General features: G+C 47.9%; 2 pseudogenes; one reads left to right on the top strand and one right to left on the bottom strand.

The window, feature by feature from the left end:
• Nucleotides 1-3,359: 3,359 nt before the first annotated feature.
• Nucleotides 3,360-7,317, bottom strand: LOC149345293 (uncharacterized; annotated as a pseudogene).
• Nucleotides 7,318-15,616: 8,299 nt separating this feature from the next.
• Nucleotides 15,617-18,662, top strand: LOC149345292 (uncharacterized; annotated as a pseudogene).
• Nucleotides 18,663-18,901: the final 239 nt, after the last annotated feature.

The raw sequence follows: 18,901 nt of genomic DNA, 5'->3' as shown, positions 1-18,901 counted from the left end.
ATGTTACAGCTCTCATACACATTTAAAGGAAAATGAAGTGGGCCATGATGCATGAATTTGAAAAAATGAACTTAAATATTTTAGATGGCACTGAAATGTGATTTTTGAAGTGCATTACTTGCAACTTACAAGTGACTTCATAATGTTAAGCTGATAAAGGCCACAGCTTTTATGCCTCTCAGGCCAGCAATGTTTCGGACTGAAACCTTTGAACCTATTATGCGCAGTTTGTACACACCTCATGTATTTGATACTTCAACATGTGTTCCTTCATAAATATATGTTAAGGTCTGCCAACTTTGTTTCGTTATGCTTTTGCCATCTACTCCCACTATGCTTTGGCCTGTAGCATGTGGTCTAGCATTATTTACACGTGTACAAATTGTATGTGACCACTGTGATAGCAAAATGTGCAATTTACTGCTTATGATCCTACTTAGTGTAATGCTTGTGTTGCACTGAATAAAATTTTGCGTATTATTGTGTTGAGACTTACTTTGCATGTCAGGCTCGTACAAATGGTTGGCTTTTCTCAACACTGCGGTTCATATGCGGCCTTCCATGTTTGCGATGAATTGCATGATGTCTCGACCTTAAAAAGCTGACATATATTTTGACATATATTTTGTAATCTTTGTGCACATAAGCCTTTCCTAACTCTGGCACCTGAGCCGCACCACGTGCTGAGATTACAGATTTTCATCTATGTACGACGTAAATCGATATTTTTCTCATTTTTTCTACTTTCTTCTTTCGGAAAACTGATGTGGCTATTACTAACGACCAGGTACAAATCTCTGATTGGAACTAGGCGTCTAACTCTACTGCTTAAAAAGTTATTTATTAAAAATTAGTAAACCAGCTTACTACTTACGACAATTCACCGTTTTTTTTGGTGTCCGCCAACACTGGTAATACTATGCCACACAAGCCGTATTTTTGCCCCCAAAAGCATATTTTTGAAAATTTTTGAAAGTGATTGCTGAAACACCTGGTATGCAGGGCTGCTAGCTACCTCCACACCATTGTGCTGTCACATTTATGAATCAGTAACACAAGTTAGCTTTCCCCTACATTGTGCAATTTAATACCAACCTGAGGAGAAAGTTTCATACCACAGTTCTCTCTCAGTACCAAAGAAGAATATTGTGTTAAGTTATATGCTAAATTTTACATTAAGCGATCGTGACCTCATGCGCTGTGTTTTTCGAGTCACAACCTACAACCAACTTCAACATCGTGACCTCTCCCATAGCCGATATAATATGAATAAAGGCTGTTCAGCTGAAATGGGAATCGTTTGAGCTGTGGTTGCGATTGAATCCATAATCGATGAGAAATCGGCTGTAAATTTAATTTTTGTTGCTAGAGTTTTAATTCACTTGTAGTCAATTATATTTATATTGGCTAATATCAGTCAATAACATATTGACTTTTTAATGACTAGTGAGAAATAGGCTGTAAATGGATTTTTTCTTGCTTGTGTTTTAATTCACTTGTAGTCAATTAAATTTATATTGGGTCATATCAGTCAATAACATATTGACTTTTTATTGACTCTTGAGAAATCGGCTGTAAATGGATTTTTTGTTGCTTGAGTTTTAATTCACTTGTAGTCAATTAAATTTATATTGGGTCATATAAGTCAAGAACTTATTGACTTTTTAATGACCAAGTGAGAAATCGGCTGTAAATTGATTTTTTGTTGCTTGAGTTTTAATTCAGTTCAAGTCAATTAAATTTATATTGGGTCATATCAGTCAAGAACTTATTGACTTTTTAATGACAGAGTGAGAAATCGGCTGTGAATTGATTTTTTGTCGCCTGAGTTTTAATTCACTTCTTGTCAATTAAATTTATATTCGGTCATATCAGTCAAGAACATATTGACTTTTTATAGACCAAACTCATTACAATTTGAGTATTAATAGACTTTTTATAGACTCAATAAATACTCTATAAAAAGTTAATTGTATGTCAGTGTGCATTTTCGTAAGGCGCATAAAACACTTTAGCAACTTATAGCGTGTGTCGACTGCTGCCATGAAGAAAGTGATTAGTCCACAGACCCATCAGCAATGAAGAACGGCGACAGTGAGGTGGTTGCTTGTGCCTTGCACAGGTATGCCAGTTTGTGTATTGTGAGTGCAAGTGGGAAGTATTTTGTGCATTGATAAAGAGCAGTACCTTCGTAGCAGCCGCAGCGGCCTTACGGAGCAGGAGCAGCACCAGCTGCCGAAGACGATGACGCCGAAGTTCCTCCGAATGGAGCTGGTCCCTCGTGCCGGCGCGATGCACCGTTCGGCTGCACCTCATCTTACATTCTAGATCTCCGGCCAGTAAATAAATAATTTCCTTCACCGTGACGGCCTCATAGTTTTCGGGTGCAACAAACTGGTGACTCCGGACATCCGCTGGAACACCCGCTCCCACCATGGCCAACGCCTCCGCCATGCCTGGTGACGGACCCTCCAGCGCAGTCCCTGCGCTTTCCCTTCGCCTTCCCCAGTTCGCGACCACCGATCCTTAGCTCTGTATCAAGCGTTAAAAAGACACAGGCTCTGGTCGCAGCAAGGTGCTACGCCCACCCACGGAAAGTGCGCTCGGCGGTTTATTTCGGACCTTTATCAAGACCACGGAACGAAAGGAGGGAAAGAAATTGGGAGGAGGAAAGGGGCAAGTTGCTTGGCTTCCGAGCTGATAAACTGCAATCTGATACATCTTCTCTTCACAATAAAAAAACTATGAAACTTGGTGAAAGTTGCTGTCATAATGAAGCCTTCGAGGTTCCGCACGTTGCCTGGTTGATCTTCGTAGGCTTGGTGAGTTGACTGAATGATCTGTGCCAGGCGTCGGAGTAGTGTGATCCACTGTGCTTGGTCTAGGCCTTTGCGATTGTTGAGGGCTGGCGGCAAACCGGCTTGATCCGTGAATTACGGGTGTCGGATCCACCATATTGCTACGACGAAGAGGAAGTGGAAGTCGAAGTGGTCTCTCGCGTGAAAAGGTCGCACGAAGAAGAAGAGGTTGCTGGTGCTTCCTGCTGGCGTTGGTGCTTCCTTATGCTCGCCGCTAGGAACTATTCACCGATTGCTTGTAAATAAATGTAAATAGTATTTCCCCGTAACAATATGTTGCTGGTGCGTGTCCGCGTGTCCCCCGCGACTGTCGATAATCTGGTCTTCACTTCCTTGAGACCATTTTGCAGGGCTGCCGACGTTTTTGGGAATGGGTAGTAGGTGTTGGTAGTAGGTGTTGGTAGTAGGTGTTGGTAGTTTTCGGGAATGGGTAGTAGGTCCGTCTCAGGAGCCGCTCGTCCTCCGTTTCCACCACGTACGACCTCGGTGCTGCTTTCTCGACTACCGTCGCCGTGCGTGCCCAGTTGTCGCCTTGGACACGAACTGAAATTTCTTCCTTGAGTGGAGACAGTACCTTGCCTACCGAGGACTGCCGATGCTTGAGCACTGCGACACTTGGCTGCTTGTTGTACAGAGGCAAGAAACTACGGAGGTGCGTGCCTTGTAGCAGTTCGCCAGGAGAACGGCCATCTTCCAGGGAGGAAGAGCGATACGCTAACAGACCCAACCAAAAGTCTCTGCGCGACTCATTGGTCTTCTTAAGGATGCGCTTAACTATTTGAACCTCCTTTTCCGCTAATCCATTAGACCTCGGGAATTCAGGACTCGACGTGATGTGGTGAAAGTCATACTTTTGCGCAAAGAGACGAAACTCTCTTGATGCGAACTGGGGCCCATTGTCTGTACAAACTTCTACAGGGATGCCGTGGCGCGAGAAAATGGCAGATATTTTCCCTATGACCTCTTTCGCCGTTGTTCCTCTTAGCTGCTCCACTTCAGGAAAATTCGAGTGGGCGTCATATACTACCACATAGGAGGCACCTCCGAACTGAAAGAGGTCAATTCCTACGCGATGCCACGGCCTATCAGGGGTAGGCTGCATGAGGAGAGGTTCACTCTGCTGCTTGTATGCATACTTTTGGCAAGTACCACACCCCCGAACGAGCGCATCAATAGCGCTGTTCAGCTCAGGCCAGAATACCAATCTCCGTGCTCTGGCCTTGCATTTGTTCAATCCGAGGTGCCCCTCGTGAACTCGTTGAAGGATTTCTTCTCTCGTAGCTTTAGGTATGACCACTTTACAGCCCTTCAGCAGTATTCCGTCCACCACAGACAGCTCTCCTGCAAATGGCTTGAGCTCATCGTCGATGGCCGCACCTTGCGAAATTCGCTTTCTCACCTCGCTTAAGTACGGGTCTTCGCTGCACTCCTTTTCTAGCCGCACTTTCATCGGTGTGCTTACGATGCTGGAAACGACCTGCATTGCATGCACGTCGCCGTCTGTTTTCCATGACCCACTCGACAACTGGCTTTCCACCGGTGCACGCGACAGCATATCCACCAGCAACAAGTCCGTGCCAGGCACGAACTGAAAAGTATAGTCATACTGTAGAAGCCTAATCAAAAACGCTGCAATCGTAGTGGCATGTCTCCAATGCTCTTCTGTGAAATGGCAAGCAGGGGTCTATGGTCAGTTTCGATCAGTATCTTTCGGCCATAAACAAAATGGTGGGACTTTTCGCATGCGAACGCTATCCCAAGCGTTTTCTTTTCAATTTGAGAGTAGCGTGTTTCGCAATCTGTTAGGGTTCACTGCCATGTCGTTGAAGTAGCGCAGCGCCTAAACCAGTCCCCGAAGCGTCCGCCGTAATCTTTGTTTCTTTTGCTTCGTCAAAAAGATCGAGTAACGGAGGGCTTGTTAATGCGTTGCAGATCTCTGCCCGCTCCCACCCATGCGCGGCCGTGCATTCAAACATGACGTTTTCTTTTACGAGGCTCCGCAGCAAGACTGTCTTATCACTGGCCGCATTTGTTTTTCCAGTCCCGGACTACTTGCTGGCAGGTCTCGGCTTCCGCTCGGACAGGAAAAGCGTCACGGTCACATGACCTACTTGTCATAGGCTGCTTTCGAACACGGCGCCAGAGTCGGGCTCCCCCTCGGTTACCGTACAAGGACGCTGTCATCTGCTAGCAGACGATGCAAGCCACGGCCACTACGACGCCGAAGCAACGCCGTGCGCTCGATCATGATACTGAGTCGATTTAAAGACTGTACTGTCAGCTTAGCGTAGGTGCGTTACAGAACTCAGCTTCGGAGGTATGCTCGCCGCTACTGCTTGCGGCGAAGTTCGCACAAAGTAGCCCAACTCGTTGCGGAAAGGCGGATAGACGAAAGCCTCCGCAAAAATGTTGACAACAAGCTCTATAGCTGCTCCAGTATACGAGTGGTTCACCTGCGATGCTTTCAGGTAAGCGTACAGACAGCATGTGGCAAAACAAGCGAACAAGAACCTCTTGACGACACGAGCAAACAATACGCGCTCGCAGCTCCGAACGCGCGTCCGTGTGGGGTGGATTTCAAGAAAATAAACGAAGATGCAAGAACAAAAAGTCTTGCGATGGCTCAGAGAGGAGCTACGGAGCTCATGTGAAGGTTTAACGCATGATACCGACCTCCAGGGACACGAAAAGCACTCAAAATGCACACGGAGTCTAACTTAATATGGCTGCGAGCGCGGCGCGCAGCTATCGTCTGCTGCCTTCTCAGCAGCCCCAAGCAGCCCGCGGACTGCCATAGGCTAAAAACGAACGCGTTGCTATGGCGATGCAAGCAGGTGGGCGGAGCTTTCGGGCTGCCCGAGAAAAACAAATACCGGACTCGAGTCCGCAAGTAGTCCCGGACAGTCCGGGACTGAAAAACAAATGCGCCCACTAAGGGACGGGACGTACTACTTTCTGAAGTAGTTAACAACGCCCATCATTCTGCGCACCGCATGCTTATCTCGCGGGGCCGACAGCGACAGGACACTGTCAACTAAGCTGCGACTCGGGCGTATGCCATGCTCACCTATTACGTACCGGGTAGCACCGAACATTAGAATAGTGTTATAAAAATGTTATGTAAGTTGGAGTAATGTTACATGCTGCATAGTAACATTACATTAACATTAAAAATTAACATATAACGTTATAAGTTACATTGGAAACGTTACTTTCACATTCAAAACAAACGTTGTTTTAATATGATCTTCTAAATTTTGTTACAATGTTAGAGTCGCAACTATAAAACAACATTGAAATATATTTCGAGCTCGGATTTCCAGACATTTTCTGACTGTTTTTAGAGTAAAGATGTTTTTCAACTAACAGTACCTTGTAACCACATCTCTTAGATAGTATACTCGCCATAGATTACATGCAGAGCCCCATTATTTTGTCACAAAACTTTAGTTATTACCCATTCCCCACTCTCGCTCATGGGACATGCCGCAGTAGCGAGTATATAAGCTCGGCGCGCATGATATCCGTTTGGAGGTGAGTGAATACGAGCTGCTGTGCTGTAGTGGTCGCTCTTGTTGTTGGTTCTTGCAAAGTGTTGTAAGTTGTGTGCCGTCACCACTGACAGGCCTGCATGCTTGTGCGGGGCTGCTTCACCATTTTCGAGAATGTTGCATTTATGTTGTTTACATGTTTCATGAATGTTTGGGGAAGGTTATTCGAACATTTATATGTACATGACAAAAACATTAGAAAAAAGGACATTAAGGACATTGAAATAACATTTGAGCGTAACAAAAATGTAACATTATCGCAACGTTTCGGTGCTACCTGGGGTGCCCAAAAATTCAATTTCTTTCGCTCCAAACATACTTCTGCACGTTAAATGTCAGCCCCGCTTGTTCTGCCCGCTTCAGTACGGCATGCAAGCGCTCGTTATGCTGCTGCTCACTGTCACCCCCCACTAGAATGTCGTCAGTGTGTATGCGGACGCCTGCCAATCCGTCGAAAATTTCTGTTAAGGTTTATTGAAAAACTTCGCATGCTGATGAAGTTCCAAAGGGAAGACGAAGAAAGCGGTAGCGTCCGAACGGTGTCGCAAACGTGCACACTCGAGATGTAGCTTCGTCCAGTGGGATTTGATGGAGCCTGCGTTCGCATCCAGGCGGAAAAAATACCTCGCACCCGAAAGCTCTGCCTCGATCTCTTCCCTTGTTGGCATGGGGTAGAGCTCACGCTTTATGTTTATGTTGATCTCTCTCGGATCCATGCAGACACGAAGCGCTCCATTCTTTTTACGCTCTATAACCAAAGTACTCGCCCATTTTGTGGGTTCATCCACCTCCTTGATCATGGAAGACTTTTCCATGCGCTCCAGCTCTTTTCTGAGAGGCTCCTTGAGAGCCAGAGGTACTCTCTGTGCTAGATGCACGACTGGAACAGCATCCGCTCGTAGAACCATCCGGTACCACCTTTCGACACAACCCGTGCCTAGGAACAAGTCTGGAAAAACCTTTTCCGGTGCTTGCTTAGTCCACTTCACCGAATCCACAGCTTTTGGAATTAACCCAAACTGCTGACATGCCTGCAGTCCTAATATGGCCTGGCGGCCTTTCTTCACCACGAAGAACGTACTTTGTTGGAGGCTCGGAGTTTTTTTGAGACGGCGGTAAACAATCTTAGGAATCATGTTCGCTTGCGAGCCTGTGTCCACCTTGAACCTGATTTCGTGGCCATGTGAACACCTACATGTGGAATCTACATGTGAAGTGTGCGGAGGCACTGTCATGGTAAACCATATTCGACTTACATGCTCAAAACCTGAGAACTACAAAAAAAAAGCATTTGCTACATTTTACAATCAACTCATTCTCTTCCACCCCTCTTACTCTTAGGAGAAAACACAATTGTAGACTTGTCATGTGTTTTTGGATTTTGAAGGAAGGCAATTTTTAAACAAACTAACTTTTACCACTTGATCTGCTTATGTGCCATAAAAACCAAAACAACCATGACCACTGATAGGAAGCATTCGCCTGCCATTTCGGTTGTTACGTGGCCTCCAAAGCAACTTCTTCTGGGAGGGAAACAATATAACTGGCTGTGGCATCATGTACAACCATGCACTTTCTCAATGAAGCAGCACTGACAGCAGCAGTCTGCCCTGCTGGTACCACCTTAACAAATAAGATTGCACTGTTGTCACAGAAGGTGCCAAGGATGCTTCGTCTTTTATGAAAAACTTGTACATGAACTGTAACAATCCTGTCTCCACCTGTACCATTATCTGAAAAGGCCACAGAGATGTCATAGATGCGACCAAGAATTCCATCTGCAAAAACAAAAGAATTGCAGCGTCTCGATTTGTCGAGTGTCGCCACACAAAAGCGGAAAGACCCAATTCTCATCTTCATGTAGTGGGTTGCGTTGTCCCTTCTGATTCCCTTTCCTAGCAGCATGATGTTCTCAATCCTGATGCACTTCTGTTTCAATGAATATCCTTTTGAAAGGTACCAAAATGCCCCAGAAATACAGTTTCTTCCATTGTCATGAGAGACATTTTGCTATAAATTTTTGGAAGAGCCTGACAAATAAAAAATTTATCAATTATTTGCACACCAGCGTGCCTTGTGCCAGAGACAAGTTTACCAAGTTGCCCATTCATAGTATCAAATGGGAACAGTGAGAACCCCCACAGTGGTCCCCACTCACGCACACTGTCAACAAGATGAATGAGGAGGTGCGCATTGTAGGACATGTATTTCTTTCCATACAGGTCTTGGTATTCAACCTAGAAGGATAGCATCTTCTTCTCCACCTCAGTTATTTTTTCAAGAGAGATTGAAGGGCCCAGCATACAGTGCATAATGTCCACAAAAACCATCCAGTTTTTGTAGTACCTTGGTGGCAGGTAATCTTTCAATATAACCGGAGAGTAATAAAGAAGCCAGCTTTTCCACTCTAGTGATTTCCAATGCTTCACTTCGGTTAACGGACGTGTTAAACGCGACAACTCCCAAGCTGGCTTCATGGCCATCAGCTTGACATTCAATTCATGCAAACTCTTTCTGAATCTAAATTCCCTGCATTTCTTCGAATCAAGCCAAAGAAGTGTTGTTGCTTTTACAAAGCCAGAACAAACAGCATGCATATAGTCTACGACAAAGCCAGAACTGAAGCTAAAGAAAGTGAGCATAGTGAGAACGCTAACAGCCTTGACACCGCAGCTCACCTTCGTTGGCTCAGTTCTGGCTTTCTCGGCATGCTTCAGGAATGAGTCCTGCCTTCGCATTTGGGGGGCAGAGACCGGTGGAGGGTACACCCTGCAATGACCCCTACCTTTCTGCACAACTTCTCCTCTCTCCATGCACCAAGCACAACCATACTCTCTATTGAATTGTGTCATGCAGATTACTTCAGCCCTGGCCACACTATCGACAGTACATGGCCCCGGAAACACTTTTGAACTCCTCTCTTTGTGGCTGGAGTCGGTCCACTGGACTCCCTTTGTCGAAAGGACATTCATGGTTTCCACAAAGGGCAAAAGAAATGTATTCATTTTTGGTTTTGGGGACCAAACCATACCCCAGCCAAAATAACCCTTTGCACCCTTTGTTTGAAAGGGAGCTCATTAACAAATGCCAGTAGTGGCCAGATTGAATAACCTGAGCTCTCAAAAAGCGGAAAGCCGTCACTATTAAATGTGAGTGTTATATCATCTGGTTGCAATGGCAATGCATGGTATCCTGCACTCTGAGTGATGTCAGAGACATCATACGACTCTGCCTGCTTTTGTGGCAGATCCCCAAGTTGCTCAATCATTTGTTGTAATTGTGCTGCAATATCAACGGTAAAAAAAAGACGAGTTTTCAAGAAGGACATCTACATTTTCTTTGGCACCGCATTTTTTGCACGTCACAACACTTCTTTGATGAACATCACCAATGTACTCACTACATTAAAAGTGCCTCTTTCTCAAGCTTTGCATGGATAAAATATTTTTGAAGAAAGAGTACTTGGTCGTGGGAAACACTGTTCCCTCAGGCAGGTGGGCGTCGATCAGCTTGAGCATACTCTCGGTTGCCTCTTTAGAAGAATCGTGCCGTAGGCTATGTGCAATGATAAGTAGTATGCTCTCTCCTTTTCTCACTTTTGCATCAGGGTAGATCAGCTGGTCCTAAATTGAACAGAAACAAGAATTGAGAACACAGTGGCAAAGTAACACCCCAATTGCTCATAAACAAAGTAGGCTTTGTCATCACTGCAGCTGCAATGGCACTCAGTAACATTTTAATATTCCCAAAATATACCAATTTTTCTTAATGGCACCAATGTATATGCATTGATTACCGGGAAGCTACAGACCATATTTTCTAAGCAGTAAATAAACATAAAAGGAAAATTGAATTGCATGTTTCATTTGAATCGCAGTCATAGGAACAAGTCAAATTATGACCAATCTTTCCTGCACAAAACTTTTCCGGTGTATTTACTCCTCATTAATATTGAAACCCACTGTCCAGATAATGTATCGAGTGGCAATGCACAGAACATATATTAGGGCCCATGTAATTTTTTGCACTAATATGGACACCAGTCAGATGAAATCTTAGCTTCCCCAACCTTCCATGCATGTATTTTAAGAGCAGAACATCAGCAAAAAACTATGCGAAAGTGCATATGCCTCAGTGATGGCGTTAATTTTCTGATTTCATGCTCTACAGTGCCAAGGTGCACAGTCGACACGCCTTACCAGTGACCCAATAGCATGAATTTATGGGAAGAACATCTGCTATATAGTTTGTTTCAAACATGCCGGCTACCAACCGACGAGGGCTTTTCACGGTTTTTCAGACTCCGGAAATATGTGTGATGAGTCCGGCCAGCAGAGGCTGCTACAGTACCCCCCCCCCCCCCCCCCCGGAAGTGAAGGAGCCCGGTGAAGCTGGGAGCCGGAACGATACTTTCCGCTGTTGAGAAGTAGCGGGGAAAGATGGCAGAGGAGGGCAGCCGGCCGGTTGGGGCAGAGAAACCTCACATATAAGCGCAGTGGGCGGGGCGTCTTGTGTGAAGGCTGGCTTCAAGCGGTCAATTGAAATGGTGTCAGTGCGCCCATCAATGTCCACGATGTAGAACCTCGGTGTTCTTCCGAGTACACGGACTGGGCCATCGTTGAGGCGCTGAAGCGGCTTGCAGACAGAGTCTCGGCGAAGAAAGACGTGTGTGCTAGTCGCTAGTTCGGATGGAACGTGTGAAGACGGCCGAGACTGGCGTGGGAGATGTGGCGCTCGGAGATGACAGCAACAACGGCGGTGCTGCGTCACGTAATCGTAGGTTCATGGACGAATCGGTGGATTCGAAAAATTGACTAGGAAGACGCAGGGGCGAACCGAAGACAAGCTCTGCTGGAGTGCAACGAAGATTTTGTTTTAGCGCAGCAAGGAGGCTGAGCAGAACCAGTGGTAGGGATGCAGTCCAGTGGGTAGTGTCGAGTTGGGCTTTGAGGGATGTTTTTAGCGAACGATGGAAAGGTTCGATCTTGCCGTTGGCGATGGGATGGTAAGCAGTAGTTCTGATTCGTGAAGTGCCAAGTAAATTGGTAAGGTTATTAAAAAATGGCTGAGGCTTAGCTAAGGTTAAGCCTAGTCAGATGCGAAGCATATTGATGGCTAGGCTTGATAATACATGGCTTTCTTTGGCTGAACACTTGGTCATTTTAATACAACCACTAGAAGTGTAGCAACACGTGACAACAATTTCCGAAATTGTCAACCTGCATCTCGCATGCTGCTGAGCCGCATATTGAGCACGCCGCTTAGCCAGACGTTCATCCCGCTCTTCATCGGTCTCTGTGGCACGCTGAAGCTTTCGCTTCTCGTTCAAATCAGCCCTGCTTCTAGGCGGCATCCCAACACCTGGCCGCCTCGTAAGTGCCCGGAGTTGTTGTTGTTGTTGTGACTGAGAGAAGGATGAAAAGGAAATTGCACGGGCCTGCTACTGGCTCGAGCCAAGCCACCACCGCTGCCACGTGCAGATAGAGGAGAGTTAAAAGATCAGAGGAAGGAGAGAGAGGAAAGGAAAGACGCGCGTCGCAGCAACAACTGCGTCCGCCGGAGCGGACGCTGTTCAAAAAACAGATGAGCGGCCGAAGCCGCGCTCGCCGAAGCTAAGTGCCCGGAGAGCGAGGTGAGCTCCCAACACCTTTAGCGTGACCACGTGACACCACGTGACAACATAACGTCACAGCAGAGGAGAGATGGGCTGCCGGCTCGCGCGGTCGGCCGCGGCGGTGGAGGCTCCACATCAGAGGCGCGGCGGCTGACCACGTGACAACATGACGTCACAGCAGAGGAGAGATGGGCTGCCGGCTCGCGCGGTCGGCCGCGGCGGTGTAGGCTCCACATCAGAGGTGCTGCAGCTGACCACGTGACGCTACAGCAGCGGTATAAAGCTGAGCTTCCCTCGCTCTAAGTGCCCGGAGAGCGAGGGAAGCTCAGCTTTATACCGCTGCTGTAGCGTCACGTGGTCAGCTGCAGCGGCTCTGATGTGGAACCTCCACCGCCGCGGCCGACCGCGCGAGCCGGCAGCCCATCTCTCCTCTGCTGTGACGTCATGTTGTCACGTGGTCAGCCGCCGCGCCTCTGATGTGGAGCCTCCACCGCCGCGGCCGACCGCGCGAGCCGGCAGCCCATCTCTCCTCTGCTGTGACGTTATGTTGTCACGTGGTGTCACGTGGTCACGCTAAAGGTCAATGGTAGCTCCACCGCCGCGCTCTACGGGCTGTAGTGTAGCTCTAGTAATATGCTTCGCATAAAAGGGAACATTCAAACTGGGCGCCATGGTCGGTGGTGATGGTCGAGGGAACCCCGTACCGGGAGACCCAACCAGAGGCGAATGTTCTGGCTATGGTGTCACTGGTGGCGTCAGGCAGAGGGAACGCTTCCGACCAGCGAGTAAACCGATCAATGCAAGTAAGAAGATATGAATGTCCCGCGGAAGGTGGCCAGGGACCCAAGATATCGATGTGGACGTTGTCAAACCGGGCTGACGGCAGAAGGAACGAGCCGAAGGGGACGTCGTGTGTCGCTGAGTTTTGGATTGCTGGCAAGCCAGGGAGCAACGGGCCCAGGCGCGCACATCCTTGTTGATGTCGGGCCAGACGTAACGTGTTGTGAGAAGATGCTGCGTGACGCGAATTCCGGGGTGGGAAAGGCCATGGAGGGCATCGAAAACAAGACGGCGAAAGGCGGATGGGACCAAAGGGTGCGGAATGCCGGGCGAAGTGTCGCAGATGAAGGGGACGGGGCACGAAGGGAGGAGAAATGCACGGAGAACCAGCGTGCCAGGGTCCTTGCTGTATCCGTGTTGGAAAGAGCGTGGCAACAGCATGATGTCCAGAACAAGAAGAGCGTGCGTTTATTGAAGCGTGCCGATTATATAGCCCGCAAGTGATAACAGGCAGCTCGCACCGCGCATGTCAGCGACAGAGACGCACCGTCACATACGTGCCTGATACGCTTGCGAAGGTCCATAACTTCCGAGTCATGTTGCTGTGTTTTTTGCGATGGCGGCAATGTCGATGTTCTGTGATGGAGCAGCAGAGGCGAGGGAAGCAGTAACACGCGACAGAGCGTCCGCCGGGGCATTGTCAAAACCCTGCATATGTCTGATGTCGGTCGTGAATTCTGCCACGTACGAAAGGTGACGAATTGCACGAGGCAAGAATTTAGCGCTCCCCGATTTTATGGCAAAAAGTGGTTTGGGGTCGGTGACGGTGTGGAAGTGCCGACCTTCTAGGAGGTGCTTGAAATGCCGCACGGACATGTACATGGCAAGAAGTTCATGGCCGAAAGTACTGTAGCGGCTTTCGACAGCGGAAAACTTGCGGGAGAAAAAAGATAGAGGGCTCTAAGCGCCATCCACGAGCTGGTGCCGCCCTGCTCCAACGCCGGAGTCGGAGTCGTCGGCCATGAGGCGTAGGGGTGCATCAGGGCGCGGATGGGCAAGGAAGGCGAGGTCGGAGAGTTTCGCTTTGGCGGCCTCGAAAGAATCCACAGGAGCTGAAGACCATGTGAGTTGTGCGGAGTTTGTTTTCTTGCCTTGAAGTATGTCTCTCAATGGTTTGAAGAGTGCAGCGCAGTGAAGGATGAAACGGTGATAAAAATTGATAAGGCCGAGAAATTCGCGGAGCTTGCGGATTGAGGCAGGCTGCAGAAAGTCTCGAATGGCCTGGACTTTTGATGGGAGAGGCCGGATGCCGGAGCGGTTGACACGGTGACCAAGGAAGTCAAGCTCCGACTTGCCGTTATGAGGAGGTCGCAGATTTCGGCGGTAATCTCAGGTGGTAGCGACGCAGCGACGGGATGAAACTTCTGCGCCTGGCTAGTGATGCGGCCAATATTGAACTGGCTGTTGACCTTAGCGAGCCAGAGCTTGTATCAGATTGCAGTTTATCAGCTCGGAAGCAAAGCAACTTTCCCCTTTCCTCCTCCCAATTCCTTTCCCTCCTTTCGTTCCGTGGTCTTGATAAAGGCCCGAAATAAACCGCCGAGGGCACTTTTCGTGGGTCGGCGTTGCACGTTGCTGCAGCCAGAGCGTGTGTCTTTTTAACGCTTGATACATGGTGTCAGAATTGGGATACAAGCCGCGCCAGAATGGATGTTGTCAAGCCTCCAGAACCGCTACACCTGGCAGGAAACTTACGAAGAAACTGGCAAATGTTCAAGCAAAAACTGGAGCTTTTTTTCACGGCAATGCCTACCACGCCAACCAGGACGGAAACCGCAAAGACCGCAATCCTTCTCAGTGTCGCTGGGGAAGAGGACCTCGACATCTATAACAACTTCTCCTTTGCACAAGGTGAGAATAGTGAAGACTACTAGACCGTACTGCGAAAGTTTGAGGAGTAGTGTGCTGATGAGGGGAACGAGGTGTATGAAAGACACGTTTTTCGGCTTCGTATGCAGGGTGAAGGAGAGCCATTTGAGCAATTTCTGCGGCATTTAAAGAAGTAGGCGAAGCTGTGTGAATTTGGCGTGCTGGAAGAATTCATGATACGATATCAGGTTGTTTTTGGTACTAACGATCCGAAGATGAGGGAAAAAATGCTGCGAGAAAAAGACCTAACGTTGCAGAAGGCACAGGAAATGTGTAAAGAGGCCGAGGTGTCAGCGCAGCAGAATGCCGTTTGGTCGAAAGATACCCTACAGGTAGACTACACCCACAAATCTGAGCAGAAGCGGAAAGCTTTTCGTTGTCGGCAATGCAACAGAATGCATGCAGAGAAGGAGTGCCTGGCGTATGGAAAGACATGCTTTGCCTGCAAGAAACCAAACCACTTTGCGGTATGCTGCACGCGTCGCCCGAGCCGACGGATAGATCAGGTTGAAGAAGATAAGGCAGAGGACGGGTTCGACATTTTAGATATCGGTGTTTGTGGCATCGAAAAAGGGGCCGGTGCAGAATGGACGGTTAGCTGAAATATACGTGGCCACGAAATCAGGTTCAAGGTGGACACAGGCTCGCAAGCGAACATGATTCCTAAGATTGTTTACCGCCGTCTCAAAAAAACTCCGAGGCTCCAACAAAGTACGTTATTCGTGGTGAAGAAAGGGCGCCAGGCCATATTAGGACTGCAGGCATATCAGCAGTTTGGGTTAATTCCAAAAGCTGTGGATTCGGTGAAGTGGACTAAGCAAGCACCGGAAAAGGTTTTTCCAGACTTGTTCCTAGGCACGGGTTGTGTCGAAAGGTGGTACCGGATGGTTCTACGAGCGGATGCTGTTCCAGTCGTGCATCTAGCACAGAGAGTACCTCTGGCTCTCAAGGAGCCTCTCAGAAAAGAGCTGGAGCGCATGGAAAAGTCTTCCATGATCAAGGAGGTGGATGAACCCACAAAATGGGCGAGTGCTTTTGTTATAGAGCGTAAAAACAATGGAGCGCTTCGTGTCTGCATAGATCCGAGAGAGATCAACATAAACATAAAGCGTGAGCTCTACCCCATGCCAACAAGGGAAGAGATCGAGGCAGAGCTTTCGGGTGCGAGGTATTTTTTCCGCCTGGATGCGAACGCAGGCTCCATCAAATCCCACTGGACGAAGCTACATCTCGAGTGTGCACGTTTGCGACACCGTTCGGACGCTACCGCTTTCTTCGTCTTCCCTTTGGAACTTCATCAGCATGCGAAGTTTTTCAATAAACCTTAATAGAAATTTTCGACGGATTGGCAGGCGTCCGCATACACACTGACGACATTCTAGTGGGGGGTGACAGTGAGCAGCAGCATAACGAGCGCTTGCATGCCGTACTGAAGCGGGCAGAACAAGCGGGGCTGACATTTAACGTGCAGAAGTATGTTTTGGAGCGAAAGAAATTGAATTTTTGGGCACCCCAGGTAGCACCGAAACGTTGCGATAATGTTACATTTTTGTTACGCTCAAATGTTATTTCAATGTCCTTAATGTCCTTTTTTCTAATGTTTTTGTCATGTACATATAAATGTTCGAATAACCTTCCACAAACATTCATGAAACATGTAAACAACATAAATGCAACATTCTCGAAAGTGGTGAAGCAGCCCCGCACAAGCATGCAGGCCTGTCAGTGGTGACGGCACACAACTTACAACACTTTGCAAGAACCAACAACAAGAGCGACCACTACAGCACAGCAGCTCGTATTCACTCACCTCCAAACGGATATCATGCGCGCCGAGCTTATATACTCGCTACTGCGGCATGTCCCATGAGCGAGAGTGGGGAATGGGTAATAACTAAAGTTTTGTGACAAAATAATGGGGCTCTGCATGTAATCTATGGCGAGTATACTATCTAAGAGATGTGGTTACAAGGTACTGTTAGTTGAAAAACATCTTTACTCTAAAAACAGTCAGAAAATGTCTGGAAATCTGAGCTCGAAATATATTTCAATGTTGTTTTATAGTTGCGACTCTAACATTGTAACAAAATTTAGAAGATCATATTAAAACAACGTTTGTTTTGAATGTGAAAGTAACGTTTCCAATGTAACTTATAACGTTATATGTTAATTTTTAATGTTAATGTAATGTTACTATGCAGCATGTAACATTACTCCAACTTACATAACATTTTTATAACACTATTCTAATGTTCGGTGCTACCCGGTACGTAATAGGTGAGCATGGCATACGCCCGAGTCGCAGGTTAGTTGACAGTGTCCTGTCGCTGTCGGCCCCGCGAGATAAGCATGCGGTGCGCAGAATGATGGGCGTTGTTAACTACTTCAGAAAGTAGTACGTCCCGTCCCTTAGTGATAAGACAGTCTTGCTGCGGAGCCTCGTAAAAGAAAACGTCATGTTTGAATGCACGGCCGCGCATGGGTGGGAGCGGGCAGAGATCTGCAACGCATTAACAAGCCCTCCGTTACTCGATCTTTTTGACGAAGCAAAAGAAACAAAGATTACGGCGGACGCTTCGGGGACTGGTTTAGGCGCTGCGCTACTTCAACGACATGGCAGTGAACCCTAACAGATTGCGAAACACGCTACTCTCAAATTGAAAAGAAAACGCTTGGGATAGCGTTCGCATGCGAAAAGTTCCGCCATTTTGTTTATGGCCGAAAGATACTGATCGAAACTGACCATAGACCCCTGCTTGCCATTTCACAGAAGAGCATTGGAGACATGCCACCACGATTGCAGCGTTTTTGATTAGGCTTCTACAGTATGACTATACTTTTCAGTTCGTGCCTGGCACGGACTTGTTGCTGGTGGATATGCTGTCGCGTGCACCAGTGGAAAGCCAGTTGTCGAGTGGGTCATGGAAAACAGACGGCGATGTGCATGCAATGCAGGTCGTTTCCAGCATCGTAAGCACACCGATGAAAGTGCGGCTAGAAAAGGAGTGCAGCGAAGACCCGTACTTAAGCGAGGTGAGAAAGCGAATTTCGCAAGGTGCGGCCATCGACGATGAGCTCAAGCCATTTGCAGGAGAGCTGTCTGTGGTGGACGGAATACTGCTGAAGGGCTGTAAAGTGGTCATACCTAAAGCTACGAGAGAAGAAATCCTTCAACGAGTTCACGAGGGGCACCTCGGATTGAACAAATGCAAGGCCAGAGCACGGAGATTGGTATTCTGGCCTGAGCTGAACAGCGCTATTGATGCGCTCGTTCGGGGGTGTGGTACTTGCCAAAAGTATGCATACAAGCAGCAGAGTGAACCTTTCCTCATGCAGCCTACCTTTATAGGCCGTGGCATCGCGTAGGAATTGACCTCTTTCAGTTCGGAGGTGCCTCCTGTGTGGTAGTATTTGACGCCCACTCGAATTTTCCTGAAGTGGAGCAGCTAAGAGGAACAACGGCGAAAGAGGTCATAGGGAAAATATCTGCCATTTTCTCGCGCCACGGCATCCCTGTAGAAGTTTGTACAGACAATGGGCCCCAGTTCGCATCAAGAGAGTTTCGTCTCTTTGCGCAAAAGTATGACTTTCACCACATCACGTCGAGTCCTGAATTCCCGAGGTCTAATGGATTAGCGGAAAAGGAGGTTCAAATAGTCAAGCGCATCCTTAAGAAGACCAATGAGTCGCGCAGTGACTTTTGGTTGGGTCTGTTAGCGTATCGCTCTTCCTCCCTGGAAGATAGCCGTTCTCCTGGCGAACTGCTACAAGGCACGCATCTCCGTAGTTTCCTGCCTCTGTACAACAAGCAGCCAAGTGTCGCAGTGCTCAAGCATCGGCAGTCCTCGGTAGGCAAGGTACTGTCTCCACTCAAGGAAGAAATTTCAGTTCGTGTCCAAGGTGACAACTGGGCACGCACGGCGACGGTAGTCGGGAAAGCAGCACCAAGGTCGTACGTGGTGGAAACGGAGGACGAGCGGCTCCTGAGACGGAACAGGCAACACCTACTACCCATTCCCGAAAACGTCGGCAGCCCTGCAAAATGGTCTCAAGGAAGTGAAGACCAGATTATCGACAGTCGCGGGATACACGCGGACACGGACCAGCAACATATTGTTACGGGGAAATACTATTTACATTTATTTACAAGCAATCGGTGAATAGTTCCT

The sequence above is a fragment of the Amblyomma mixtum genome, chromosome 5 (genome assembly GCF_055824585.1).
Source record: "Amblyomma mixtum isolate Tamu chromosome 5, ASM5582458v1, whole genome shotgun sequence".
NCBI classification, from domain to species: domain Eukaryota; kingdom Metazoa; phylum Arthropoda; class Arachnida; order Ixodida; family Ixodidae; genus Amblyomma; species Amblyomma mixtum.
This window is presented reverse-complemented; position numbering and strand designations above follow the sequence as displayed.